Below are 15,024 nucleotides of genomic sequence, written 5' to 3'. Positions count from 1 at the left end.
GAACTTTGAATGTCGACGTCGATTATCTGTATATTATTTCTGCCAATTCTGGGTCGTTAGTCAATAGCTTGCTTAATCATGTCGGGGACTTTTTAGCTTAGTCTTTCTAACATCGACCCATCCAATAGGGGACTTACACGTCTTTCTCTACCAATCTTGTACGGGGCCATTGGGATACGGGAGTAGAAGTTATTATTATAGGCAACTTGATAAGTGATAGATAATCATCCCAGCTATCTTTGAAGTTAACAACACCAGCTCATGACATATCTTCTAGCGTCTGATAGCATGCTCATTCTGTTCCGCAGCTCAAAGAAAAATGCGGTACGAAGACCTGTATGTGCTCCCAATCTCTTCTTGGACTGATCTCTAGACGTTAATCATAATTAAAGTCCCTCTAGCTGAGATATTAACTAGGGAAACCTCACGGAACCTTACCATTCTCTATGTTTTATGACTCCCTCTAATTTCAGCAGCATAGGAGCTCTTGATTGGAAGCAAATAGGCTGATTCATTAGCCTACTCACAATAACCTATATAGCACCCTACTCTTACAGAGTATAAAATGGGTGCGTAATGACGTTGATAACTTGGGAATCTTTAGCCTCGTATAGTCCTTCTCGACTCTTTCCAGAACTTTAACTGACATTCTATCTTTTGGGTTCTGCTTTTCAATCCTTAGGCTTGGCTATTGAATAATGCTGCAGCCCCCTCGGTAGTTAATTGTAACTTGGGCTTCTTTGCCTGGAATAATAGCTATGGGGACTCCGTAAGGTCTTACTATTTCTTCACCCTACAATTTTACACCTTCTCGGCTGAGTAGGTAGCCTTTGATCAAAGGAGCAGGGGCCAATATCGTTAATCCACGGGTAACATCTATCGTTGGAGTGTGGAATGAGTCTTGTAGTCCTGGTCACATTATGGAATTTACGACTTTGGGTATTACTTCCTGGCTTCCATAAATTCCCTCGCCCACTGGCCCATATAGTCATTCTGTGGTTTTCCTTTCATTAACTAGTTCTATGTTGAAGAGCTGTGGCATTTGAGTGTGTCGTCAGTTAGCAATTAGCTAATCCTTTTTGTTTTGCTTAAGCCCTTGTTACAATTGCCTTAACGTATCCTTTAATACTATGGGTACATAATCTCATATCATTTCTCTATCGCTAGTTCAGATTCTTCCATCTCGCGTGATCACACCAGCACTAACGCATTAAGTTCCATCATAATTTCGAAGTTAAGCGTGCTGGGGAGAGAGTAATATTAGGATGGGTGACCTTCCTAGGAAGTCTTCGTGTCGCGTTTCGTTGTAACCTTTTCCACGATGTGCGGGCACTCAACTTAGCTCCAGACTTACCTCAGCGTTGCCTCGCGAGTCTTTATGTTTTGCCCTATCCTTTCGTCTGTTATCTTGCACCCAGTATCAGCGTAGACCTTTAGCCCCACTATCCTATATTCACTTTGTGTTCTCCTCATTTTCTAGCACAGGAGGCTTTCTATTCCTTTTTCTTTGGTTATTTATCTATCGCAACATTATTTGAAACTAACTCTATAACCAACATTTTGGCTTTTGGTCTAGCATGCTGTCATTATCCTTCGTAATGTCTCTTAAGTTGATTGATATCCTTTGATGGTTACACTCTTCTATTTTTATACATAGCCGCCTTCTTAATGCTGCCTTATATAGCATTCTGGCTTCCATCCAATTATTGGTAGCTTCCGGGCTTTTCTAACTTGGTTCGGCAAGATATCTTATTGAAGTTTAGATGCCTATCTCACATAGATTGCTATATCAATTGCCTCCTCCTACCTTTACCATTTCCTCATTAACTTCCCCCCTTTAGAGGGTACTCATACTTTCATCTGATTGTACCTTGCTCTATGTCTCTTTGTCCAGTCTCAATTTTTCCCAATCTCTTCCTCCAATCTACTTGGCAATGCATCATGTCTCCGTCTATCTTCATATTTTATAATCGGACTATACACGTACGGAGCCTTGGCTAAATCACGAAGCGATGAGAACTTTTTCATATTTAATGTGATGTCCTATCTACTAATCGGTACTTGAATAATGTGACCCAAGGAATAATTCATCCAAGGCCACCTTCTACTTTTTCCTTTTCCCAGAATTACTTCACACATGTAGTTGTTCCAATTCCCATTAGGCAGTGCTAGTATTTCGACGATAACTATTTAAGGTTTTCTTGAAGTAGTAGCTTTATCCCAACCTATATCCTTTGCTTCTTGGGGTGAATAGAAGTTGCGCCATTTGTTCCTTAAGTTTTCCATCCTCGTCCCTTAAGGGTTCCACTATTTTTGGGGCGACGTTGTGTACACGCGTCATTTTTTTGTATCTTAAGCCCCATTCTCTTACTGTGGTCTCAACGCAGGCCTTTAACTTAGTCAATATGTACTAAGTGCGTCTTACTAGTGGTTCCCCTTTGTCCCTGCATACTCGTATCACACTGTTCAATTCATACTTACATATCCCCTTTTTAATTTGTATTCGTGTTCAGTTCCTGACATCTCTTTGAGGTGCTTCTGTTCGAAGCTCTTTCCCCAATTAGTCGGGGAGAACTATAAACTGTTATCATAAACTATTTTCCAACCATTATTGGAAGAAACCAGAATCTTTTAAACATCACAGTACTTATTTTAATACTTGACCCTCCTGGTCTCATTCCGAGTTTATCTTCGAGTTATGAACAACTCGTCTAATTTACAATAAGAGTTGAGGGCTTGGTATTTTTTTCCAAAAAGAGTGAAACTCATTCACGGGACATCTTATCATCCACCCTGGGCCCTCTGTTTATATTCCTATGATACAAATACGGCTGGAAATACTGTAGTCTGAACTTTACTACTTAAATAAGCTTTCATTCCTCTGAAACAAAATTCTTCAAGTGAAAAGGGTGCCCCTTATCGACGACCTGAAGGGTACCTCGTACAGCTTTAGTTGAACACAGTAGGGGTACTTGGTATCAACTTCTCAGACATCTCAAAAATCTATGTTTCATTTCCTTTTCCCCATTCTGGGAAAATTTCAGCAAACTTTCCTCTACACTTCTTACTATCCCATAACCTGCGTGCAAAAAATACCAACAACGCCTCATAGGGCCAACACATATATATTTATATCCCATCACAACCGCACAAGGCTTTCAATATCATCTTACACCACAGCCACACGGGGCTTTCAATATTAACAATAATATAAAAATACTGGACTTACCTCGTATGTCCATCTTCAAACTGCATTTGTGGCACTTCTTGTTTGCCTTCCTTTCAGGTTTCAACTTTACATTTCAATGTTAGTTCAATTCCTTACCAAACGCATATCTTCCGTGGCTTTACTTTACTTACCTACATGCTCCGTAACTTTCCATATCGTCAGTTACTTCCTTTGGTTGATGTCGTCCTTCTGTTAAGATCCAAGGTTAGTATAAGGAATTTTCCTATGAGTCGGATCTATAGCACGATCTCAGATGTAGAAGAAAGGTAACATCCTAAATATCCTATAGCTTCCTGTTTATAGATGTGGCGCACAACACATCGATTATCAAGACTCTACTAGACACGGTCTGTAGACAATCCAAGAATGAACTGCTCTAATACCACTTTTGTCACGACCCAACCCCATAAACCGCGACTGGGGTCTGACCTAGACCCACCGTATACCCAACTATCAGCTGCGGTCAAATTGAACTATAAATAAAACAATATTATATAACCGAGCCCCATTAGGCGACAACATTTTCATAAGCCTGTAGCCCTTTTCGTTTGTATCACAACATGACAGGGCACGCAAGCCGACAAGGCTTCCATAACATAATAATATATATCATATATCATGTGGACCCAGCTGAATTAACCTGACATACAAAACCTACGTATACATGTCTGCAGACCTCTAAAAATATAAATGAAAACATATGGTGGGACAGGTCCCCCGCCGTACCCCCGAATAGACAAAACAATGTTGTACATCTGTAGACAGTATCAAAAACTAAGCTCTGATACAATAGAGCCTCTTCCAGCTGAGCTGTGTAGAATCCTAAGCTGACGGACTCCCAAAACCTGTATCTACACCTGCGGGCATGAATGCAGCCCCCCGAGAATGAGGGTCAGTACGACATATGTACTGAGTATGTAAAATGTAACATAGTACAACTAGAGGTGTACTCAAAAATAGAGAAGTAGGGAACCAATTATCAAATCAGAAACATGTACCAGTACTCTGTAAATCACAAAAACATGCATGGTTAAATTTTCAATATAGCCGACCCCGTCAGCGGTCCGGTGAATCATATATGTAGTATCAGTATCAGGCCCCGTGCCATCATCACCTTATTACAACATATCATCATAATATCAGTATCAGGACCCAGACCATCATCACCCTATTATAATACATCATTATAATATTAGTATCAGGCCCCAGGCCATCATATATATACATACGAATGTCGGCCCTCTAGCAAGGGACTCGGTGAACAATGTAGTGAATTGCACGAATCTGACAACCGGCCTAGGACTCGGAGAAGAAGTGTTACTGTATACACGAGTAAAGTAGTGAGAAACAAAACACAGTTTAAATCATTGTTTAAGAATTCGAGTAACAGTATAGTCATTCTGGCTGTTCTCTAAATGCCATTAGGAGCTACATTGAATACATATCGAGGTTCCTAGACATATACCAAAGTAAGACTATTCACTTAAGAATTTCAAAGTATTTATCTTCGAATAGTTTTATGACTAGGAGTTTGTACATTCATACCTCTTTAACATATACAATTTTCCAGGGAAATAGTTTAACTACCATAGAGTTCAACATCCAGTAGTAAATAAGAGATACTTAAGAATGGAATTACCCCGGAGCTCGTATCACGTTCAGCTTACAACTAGGACATGCCAATAGAAGAAAGTGAATGAGCTTTACTTACCTATGCCAAAACATGTCAAGAAAAAGTTTTACATACCTTGTCTGAATTATTCTTTATCCTGTTTGCCTCGCCTTCCTTTGAACCTATTCAACATGAAAGTAATATGAATATCAACCCCTCTTAACTTTCTAGCACCCTAGGTTACTCCTTCACATTAATGGAATCTATTTCCTTAGTCGTTTCCCCAAATAGTTCTGTTATTTGCTAAGGCATCGCCGAATATTGGGCAGCACCTCCCCTATAATGTACCCTATACAAATTTCCAATTAGGTCCCTAAGACCTACAGCCAACCAACAACAAAAACCTGCAGAAATTCACACCAACCTTATACAACATAAACTCCAAACGACTTATTCAAAAATACTATATCAAAATAGGGTTTCTAGTTTCCATTTTGCCAAACCTTTAACCGTACGAAGAGGGGGGGGGGGAAGTCATGTGGCTACAACCAGAATATACCCCACATAATTTAGAAAATATTTAGACCCTTCAACCACAATCCACACCCCTGCATCAGCACCTCACAAGAACAACACTTTATTTCGACAACAATTCAATTATAGCGACTTCAATTTAGTTTATTCCAAAGGTCAAACTTTTTATGACTTTTACCCAACTTAAATCATCCCAAAAGGTGTGTAATACACCCTATAATAACACTATAAACTCCACATTTAAAGTAGAAGCCTTACCTTACCCGAAATTGGCCAAAACTAGCCAAAATTGTGCCTCGGAACTTTTTCTAGCGCGACTTGAACGCCGTGGCTGCTTGCTGTCCGATTTTTGCTGAACCAAGCCATGATTTTATACTTATAATACCTCCATATCATCGTGGTATATGCTAGATAATTAATTTATGGAATGAAATCGGGACTTACCTATTTTTTCCCTTGGCTGCCCTTTTTTTCTCTCTAGCTTAGGGTTTTTAGTTTCATTTGTTTCTGCTGGAGTTTGTGAATACAAACTAAAAATATTACATGATATACATGTATATTGGTGGTCCTAGGAGGTGACACATGTCATCCCCTAAGGGGGACACGTGTCCAGCCTCTATTGGGCCACCGTATCTATGCAAGCATGGAGAGGCTACCATGTGGCAGTGGGGCCCACCTCCTCCAAGAAGGTGGGTCACCTACTTGACCCAAAGAAGGTGTGTCACCTTCTTTCTTAGGTGCTTCTATGTGTCACCGTCCCATTGTGTGCCCTGCGCAATTTTTTTTTCCTCCTCGTGGGTTCGTAATTTCGTTCGTAATATCGTCTCACTTTAAGAGCCTATGAAACCCTTGCTACGTAAGCTTGGTATGTAATCAAGTAACTCACATATGTAAGACTTCTAAATTATTAGTTTATGTCGATAAGTCAAGTCCTACGACTCGTTACTTATCCTCCAACTCCTTTCGACTTCTCTTGACCCTATTTCCAACCTTCCCTACCATGGGGTGTCACATTCTCCCTTCTTAGAGTTGTTCAATAGGGTCGTAACTTAAGTGGCTCATATACAGCTTCTAAGTAACTTAAAGAACCTTTTGAGTTCAAAGATGTGGGGTGTAACAAAGTTGGTGCATGAGGCTATGGAGAAGGTTATATTTAAAAGAGAAAGTTTGAATGTTGCACCGAGTCGACAAAATTTCTATGCTGATGTGAGGAGAAAGGACCTTGAATTTGAGGTTAATGATTGGTTTACTTGAAAATATCACCCATGAAGGGTGTGATGTTGTTTTTCAAGAATGGGAAGCTTAGTCCCAACTATGTAGGCCCATATATGATTTTGAGGTGGATTGACAAGGTGGCATATGAGTTGGATTTGCCTTCTGATTTGGCATCGATGCATCCGGTGTTTTATGTGTCTTTATTGAGGAAGTTTGTTGGACAACATTGGTGTGAAAGATAGTGTATCCTATAAGGAGATTGCGGTTGAAATTATAAACCGAGAAGTTAGAAAGTTGAGAAAGAAGGAAATAGCTTCTGTTAAGGTACTTTGGAGGTATCATGAGGTTGAAGGTTCTACATAGGAGGTTGAAGCCGATACGATGTCACACTATCCTTATCTCTTTCCTTCCATCCCTAATTGAGGTATTGAGTTCCTTCATGACCCACTCCATCAAATCTATGTGTATCAGTCATTCTCATATTTTTATATACATTCATGTTCATAAAATAAGTTTTCAAGTCATGTTTTAGCTTGAGATTTAATATTCTATATTTTTATGAAATTTTGATATGTTTTGCATTCATGTTGGGCTGCTATATCTCTTTTCTATTCCACTCATGTTAGTTTGAGTCCCATTTGAGGATGAATATTTCCTAGGGGGAGATATTGTAAAACCCTGGAAGTTGGAAAGATGGAAAACAAAGTTTAAAAAAGGAATCACACGAATATTTGCAAATTTTTGGGAACCAGGTGGATTTCACGGAGCCCTTTGTCACGACACAACCCCGTAGGTCGCGAATGGGGTCCGACATGGACCCCCCGTATACATATCTATCAGGTGTGGTCACATTGAGCTGTAAATAAAATAATACCATGTAATAGAGCCCCACTGGGCGATAACATTTTCATAAACCTGTAGCCCTTTTTGTTTGTATCACAACATGACAGGGCATGCAAGCCGACAAGGCTGCCATAACATATTAACATATATCATATATCATGTAGACCCATCTGAATCAAACTGACACACAACCCACATATACATATCTACAGACCTCTAAAAATATATATGACGACATATGGAGGGACAGGGCCCCCACCATACCCCCGAATAGACAAAACAATGTTGTACATCTGTAGACAGTATCAAAAACTAAGCTCTGATACAATAGAGCCTCTTCCAGCTGAGCTGTATAGAATCCTAAGCTGACGGACTCCCAAAACCTGTATCTACACCTGCGGGCATGAATGCAGCCCCCCGAGAATGAGGGTCAGTACGACATATGTACTGAGTATGTAAAATGTAACATAGTACAACTAGAGGTGTACTCAAAAATAGAGAAGTAGGGAACCAATTATCAAATCAGAAACATGTACCAGTACTCTGTGAATCACAAAAGCATGCATGCTTAATTTATAAATATAGCAGGCCCTTTCAGAGGTCTGGTGAATCACATCTGTAGGACCATCATAGGCTCGGCGCCATCACCACCTTATTACAATACATCATCATATATATTCATTTGTACCCGGCCCTCTAGTGAGAGGCTCAGTGAACAATGTAGTGAATTGTGCATAATAATGTACCCGACCCGGAACTCGGTGAAAGAAGGGTTACATTATATACGAGTAGAGTAGTGAGTAACTATATGCAACTTAAATCATTATCAGAGACTAGACAAAATAAGAAAGTTAAGCTTTTGTTTGAGGACCTGAGTAACGGTGTAGTCATCTCGAGTGTCCTCTAAATACCATTATGGGTTGTCTCAAAAGTAATCTCGGGGACCCTAGACATGTATTAACATAGGGCCAAATCATTTATGGAATCAAAAACACTTAATCTCGTATAGTCTTTAAGACTTGGAGCCTGTACATTTGGTACCTCTTTAACATATAAAAGTTTCCAGGAAAATAGTTCGACTACTATAGGAGTTCAATATTTAGAAGTAAATAAGAGATTTTTAAGAATAGAGTTACCCCGGAGCTCAGATCATATTCAACTGACAACTAAGACAGAGACATGCCCAAAAGAAGAAAGAGAATAAGCTTTATGTAGTTTGTACTTTCCTTCAAGTGATCTTCATTTATATATTTCGTACCCGGCCCATTATGGGGCTTGGTGAACCACTATGGTATCATAATCTCATTTTCGTACCAAATACATATCAAGGTAAATGAGAGATAGCTGTACGTACTTATAACAAAACATGCCAAGAGAAAGCTTTACACACCTCTTGTGAGTTACTCTTTATCCCGTTCGCCTCGTCGTCCTTTGAAACTATTCAACATGAAAGTAATACAAATATCAACCACTTTTAGCTTTCCAGCATCTTAGTTTGCACCTTAGCATTCCTAGAATCTATTTCCTTGCCCATCTCTTCGACTAGTTCTTTAATTAGGTAAGGCATTAACGAAAATTGGGCAGCACCTCCCCTATAATGTGCCCTACCTGAATTTCCAATCACACCCTTAATAACTACATCCAACCAATAACAAAAACCTGAAACATATATACAAGCAATTCACACCAACATTATACAATACAAACCCCAAACAACTCACTCAAAACTATCAAAACGTGAATTCTGGACAACTTACTGTTTTAGCTTGTTGCTTTATTTCGAAGGGGTAATTAAGGGAAACAGGATTTACATCCTCTATGAAAGTTATACACATGTGTCTTAGGGTCGCATAAAATTTCTAATCACCCCAAAATAAATTCTTTACAAAACGATATGCCCAAAACACTAACAGCAGTCCGTGTAAGATTTCCAAAACCAAAATCTGGGCAGTACCTCCTCTACACTTCATCACCCTTTTTATAGAAGATAAAAGCAAAAATGGATTTTAAAGTCTCAACGAATGTTATATACCTATGAAATACCTTTCTAAAACATATTGAATCACCAAAACTAAGCTGTACACAAGAAGTTATACCAATATTACTAACAACTGTCCCTTCCAAAAACGGGTTTGTTAACTAGTTTTTAACGTTTTCTCTCTTTGTTCTTTCAACTTTCTCTCAAGTTCCAAATTGAAGAATTAATTCCGTATACATATTAAGATACATATATACACCTCCACGGGGTTGAGTAACATCATAGATAATTAATTCACGAAGGAAAAGTGAAGAACTCACCTTTAATTCTTCTAAACCATGGATGCCTCCTTCCCTTCTTCTTCTCCACGTTTCTCTCTCTATGTTTTGGGCTGATTTTTGGATAAATAATGACTTGAGATTCATTAACATATATATATATGATTCCTTAGGAAGTGACATATGTCAGCCTCTAAGGGTGACACATGTCAAGCCTTTATTGGGCCACGGATCCTCACCTAACCTCTAAGGCTGCCACGTGCCCTCTGTGGGGCCACCCCTAAGTAGGTGGGTCACCTACTTGACCCCAAGTAGGTGGGTCACCTTCTTCCCTATGGAACTTCCCTAGGCTACCACATGGCACCTCCTTTTGCTGCCATGTGTCATCTTCTCCTCTCCCCCATGGGTTTGTAATCTCGTCTTATCTTAAGAGACTATGTAATCCATGCTACGCAAGCTTGGTCCGTACTCAAATAGCTTAAGTATGTATGACTTCCAAGTTAGTAGCTTATGTAGGTAAATCGATTCCAATGACTCATTACTTAGCCTCCAATTCCTTTCGGATTCTTATGACTCCATTTCAAACCTTCTCTACTATGGTGTATCACATTCTCCCTTCCTTAGAGTCATTTGATAGTGTCGTAGCATATCCGTTTCATATGATAATATCTAAGGAACTTATGAGACATTCCGAGTTTAAAAGTGTTGGGTGTAACATCCTTCCCCCCTTTAGAACATTCATCCTTGAATGTTAGACAAAACTTCTGTTAGCACCTTATACAAATTGTAGAGAGATTCTTTATTGTTTCCATAACACCTACTTCTATCCAAGTACTTAATATATGAATTTCTGGAGTTGGGGTTACCTGCTAACGTCGGGAATAGGTGTGAATACTTGTGTTTCATGTTCTCTTCAGTTTCCCCGGTCATTCTCTTTCTATTTTGGGTTTTCCACCGTATCTTGACGAAAGGCATGTCTTTAGTCTACAATCTTCCAGTTTGCCGGTATAAGATGTCGATGGTTTTTTTTTCCTCACAGGATTCCATCTCCTGGACATCATCTATGGAATATACCCTAGGTGACTCGTCAGTACCCTTGCGAAGCATTCCTATCTGATGGACTAAGCGCATCGTTTCCAAATAAGGTGGTAAGATCAACTTACCAGCCATGTTGCCCACCTTATTAGCAACTTGATACAGTCTAATATATTTTGGGTTAAGTTCTCTTTTCTGGGTGACTCTGTTATGAACATCCAATCATCTATTTGAACTCTGAATGTTGATGTCGATTATCTGTATATCATTTTTGCCGACTCTAGGTTGTTAGTCAATAGTTTGCTTAATCCGGTTTGGCCTACCGGTTTAGTCTTTTCCCCAACAGGGGGACTTATACACTCTGCCTTACAACATCTTGTAGAGGGTCATCTGGATACCAGAGTGGTAGCTATTATGGTAGGTAAACTCAATAAGTGGTGGACGATCGTCCCAATTACTCTTAAAGCCAACCATATAAGGTCGCAATATGTCTTCTAGCATTTGATAGTATGCTCAGTCTGTTTAGCAGCTCAAGGAAAAAATGTGGTACGAAGACCTGTCTGTGCTCCTGATCTCTTCTTGGACTGATCTCCAGATGTTAATCGTAATTAAAGTCTCTCTATCTGAGATATTAGCTGGGGAAACCTCACGGAACCTTACTACCTCCTTGTCCTATAACTTTACCTAGTTCCAGTTGTATAGGTGGTCTTGCTTGAAAGCAAATGGGCTGATTCATTAACCTTCTCGCAATAACCCGTATGACACCATACTTTTGAAGAGTATAGAATAGGTGCGTGATGACGTTGATAATTCGAGAATCCTTAGCTTCGTATAGCTCTTCTCGACTTTCTTTAGAACTTTAACTAGCATTCAATCTTTTGGGTTTTTCTTCCCCTCTTTTTTTTCCAATCCTTAGGGTTGGATACCGAATAATGTTGCAGTCCCCTCATATAATGTCTCTTGTAGTCGTTCTGTGCTTTGTCTAACATGATCTGGTATAATTTCGAAGGAATTTTGGCAGATAAGCTCGTCATCCTGTAGTAACCAGTTAGTTTTGCCAATTTTACTTAACCCTTTCACAATTCCCCTTACTCCCACTTGTAATCCTCTAGACACATTATCTTGTGTCATTCTTTACTTTTACAAGAATATGAGAGGGTACAGGAAGTATCCTAGCATTACCTCGCTAGTCCTCATGTTTTACCCTGCCTTTTTCTCCCTTATCCTACACTCGATGTCAGGGTAGATCTTTGGTCCACTCGTGGCCATGTCTTACTCCACCCGTAGCACCAATTCCATCTTGATAATTTGGCTTAATCTATCTTTGTATCTCTCGATAGTTAATTGCAACTTGGGCTCCCTTGCCTAGGACAATAGCTGTGGGGACTCCGTAAGGTCCTACCACTCTTTTTCTCTATAATTATACACTTTCTCGGTGGAGTAGGTAACCTTTGATCGAAGGAGAAGGGACTAATATCATTAATCCACTAGTAACATTCCCTCCAGACTCATCTGGTGCTGGAGTGCTAAGTGAGTCTTATAGTCCTGGTCATATTATGGAATTTTCGAGCTTGGGTATTGCTTCCTGTCATTCGTAACTCAATCAGCTGGTACCCTTACCTTTTGGGTTTTGCTTTTTCTCCCTCAGAGTTGGCTGCCAAGTGGTGTCGAAATTCCCTTGCGCACTGGCCTATATAGTCATTCTGCGGTTTTCCTCTCATTAACTAGTTCTATATTGAAGAGCTGTGGCATTTGAGTGCATCGTTAGTTAGCAGTTAGCTAATCCTTCTTGTCTTGCTTAAATTTTTTTTACAACACCCTCAACGTAACGTATAGTATTCCAGCAACATAATCTCATGTCGTTCCTCCGCCGCTAGTTCCAATTCTTCCATCTCGCGTGATCATACCAGCACTAATGCATTAAGTTCCATCAGAATTTCGAGGTTAAGCAAGCTGGGCGAGAGTAATACTAGGATGGGTGACCTCCATGGGAAGTCTTTGTGTTGCGTTTCATTGTAATCCTTGCCATAATGTGTGGGGCACTCAACTTAGCTCTAGATTTACCTCAGCGTTGTCTCGCGAGTCTTTATGTTTTGCCCTGTCCTTTCGTCTGTTATCTTGAATCTAGTATCGGCATAGACCTTTAGCTCCACTATCCTCTATTCACTTTGTGTTCTCATTTTCTACCATCGGAGGCTTTCTATTCCTTTTTCTGTGGTTATTTATCTATCGCAACATCATTTGTGACTAACTCTATAACCAACGTGTGGCTTTTGATCTCGCATGCTGTCATTATCCTTCGTAGTGTCCCTTGAGTTATTCTATATCCATTCATTGGAATATTCTTTTGCTTTTATATGTACCCACCTTCTAGTGTTATATCATTCAGGGTCTCGTCAAAACTTCTTAACGCTGTCTTACGTAGCATTCTGGCTTCTATCTAATTATTGGTGGCTTCCAAACCTTTCTAACATGGTTCAGCAAGATATTTTATTGAAGTTTAGAAATCTATCTCAAATATATTGCCATACAAATTGCCTCCTCCTACTTTTGCTATTTTCTCATTAACTTCCCCCCGTTAGAGGGTACTCATACTTTCATTTTCTTATACCTTGCTCTATGTCTTTATGTCCAGTTTCAAATTCATCTGGTCTCCTTTCCTAGTCTACTTAGTACTACATCATGTCCCCATTTTTTTGTAAATTTTATAACCTCATTATCCACGTACAGAACCTTGGCTAAATCACGAAGCGACGAGAGCTTTTCCATACATAGTGCAACATCTCCTCTATTAATCTGTACTTTAGTAATGGGACCCATGGAACAATTCGTCCAAGGCCACCTTCTACTTATCTTTATAAAAAGTTAATATACACTTGTAGCCGTTCTAAATTTTCTTTTAACTAGGTAACATTTGTATTCCGGCATTCATTGTCCCATGTTCTCTTGGAGTAGTGGCTTTACCAACCTATATCCTTTGTTTCTTAAGATAAATGGAAGCTGTGCTTTTTATTCCTTAGGGTGGTGTAGGTTACACTAATTATTCCTTAAGTTTTCCATCCTCGTCCTTTAAGGGTTCCACTATTTTTGGGGCGACGTTGTGTACATGCGTGCCTTTTTATATCTGAAGTTCCATGCTCTTACTGCATTCTCAATGCAGGTTTTTAACTTAGTCAATGCATACTAAGTGCGCCCTACTAGTGGTCCCACTTTGTCCCTACATCCTCGTATCACACTGTTCAAATCACACTTACATATCCCCCTTTGAGTTCATATTCGTATTCTGTTCCTGACATCTTTTTGAGGTGCTCCTATTCAAAGCTTTTTCCCCAATTAGTCAGTGGAGAACTATAACCTGAACTTCTCCCCCTTTTGTTTTTTTTGTTATAGCACCATTACGGTCGGAAATACTGCGGTCTGAACTGTACTACTCAGACAAACTTTTGTTTTTCCAAAATAAACTTCCCTGAGTAAGAAGGGTGTTCCTTATTGACGACCTGAAGGGTACCTTTTATAGATTTAGTCTAGCATCCTATGGGTACTCGGTATCAATTTTTGAGATATGTTATAAACTATGCTTTATTTCCTTTTTCTTGTATTGGGAAAATTTTGGCAGAGTTTCATCTATAATCTTTACTATTCCACAACCTGCACGCAGAAAATACCAACAACGCATGACCAGGCCAACATATATACATATATTCGTGTCATATCGTATCACTGCTATAATGCCTCACAGGGCCAATATACATATGTGTTTATCATATTTCATGTACGGCCGCATAGGGCCTCCTACATTATATCAAAACAACACTGGCAAAATTACCTCATATAGTGAACAAAACTTCACCTATCACCTTCTTGTACCTGTAACCCGTTTAGTCCCTTGTTCGGCCCGGTGACCTAAGAGGTGAAGTATACTCTTCCTCCTCATCTGTGTGACATCTACTTGTCTGTCCCTCACCATCTTCCTCACTTGAGTCCACAAGACATGAATGATGCAGTATCCCTTGGTTTACCGAGGTCCAAGATAAGGGGCTCGAGTATGCAGTAACACTTACCGTAGAAGCCGTCCTAACATAGTGCTCAGTCATCAAAGCAACTAGCGTGGCTTCCAAAATAGCATCCTGGGTCATCGGACCTTCTGGGGCTATCGCCGTTCATCTTTCCAAGGAATCAACCTTACTAGTATACTGGAAGTCCTCTGAAGGGTCAGTCTTGATCGAATAATTGGGGTCCTCCGAAAGGTCAGTCTGAACAGAATAGCTCGGACTCTTCCTGCTCGGTCCTGGAGTCGGAC

This window comes from Solanum dulcamara, chromosome 6 (genome assembly GCF_947179165.1).
Source record: "Solanum dulcamara chromosome 6, daSolDulc1.2, whole genome shotgun sequence".
NCBI lineage: Eukaryota > Viridiplantae > Streptophyta > Magnoliopsida > Solanales > Solanaceae > Solanum > Solanum dulcamara.
This window is presented reverse-complemented; position numbering follows the sequence as displayed.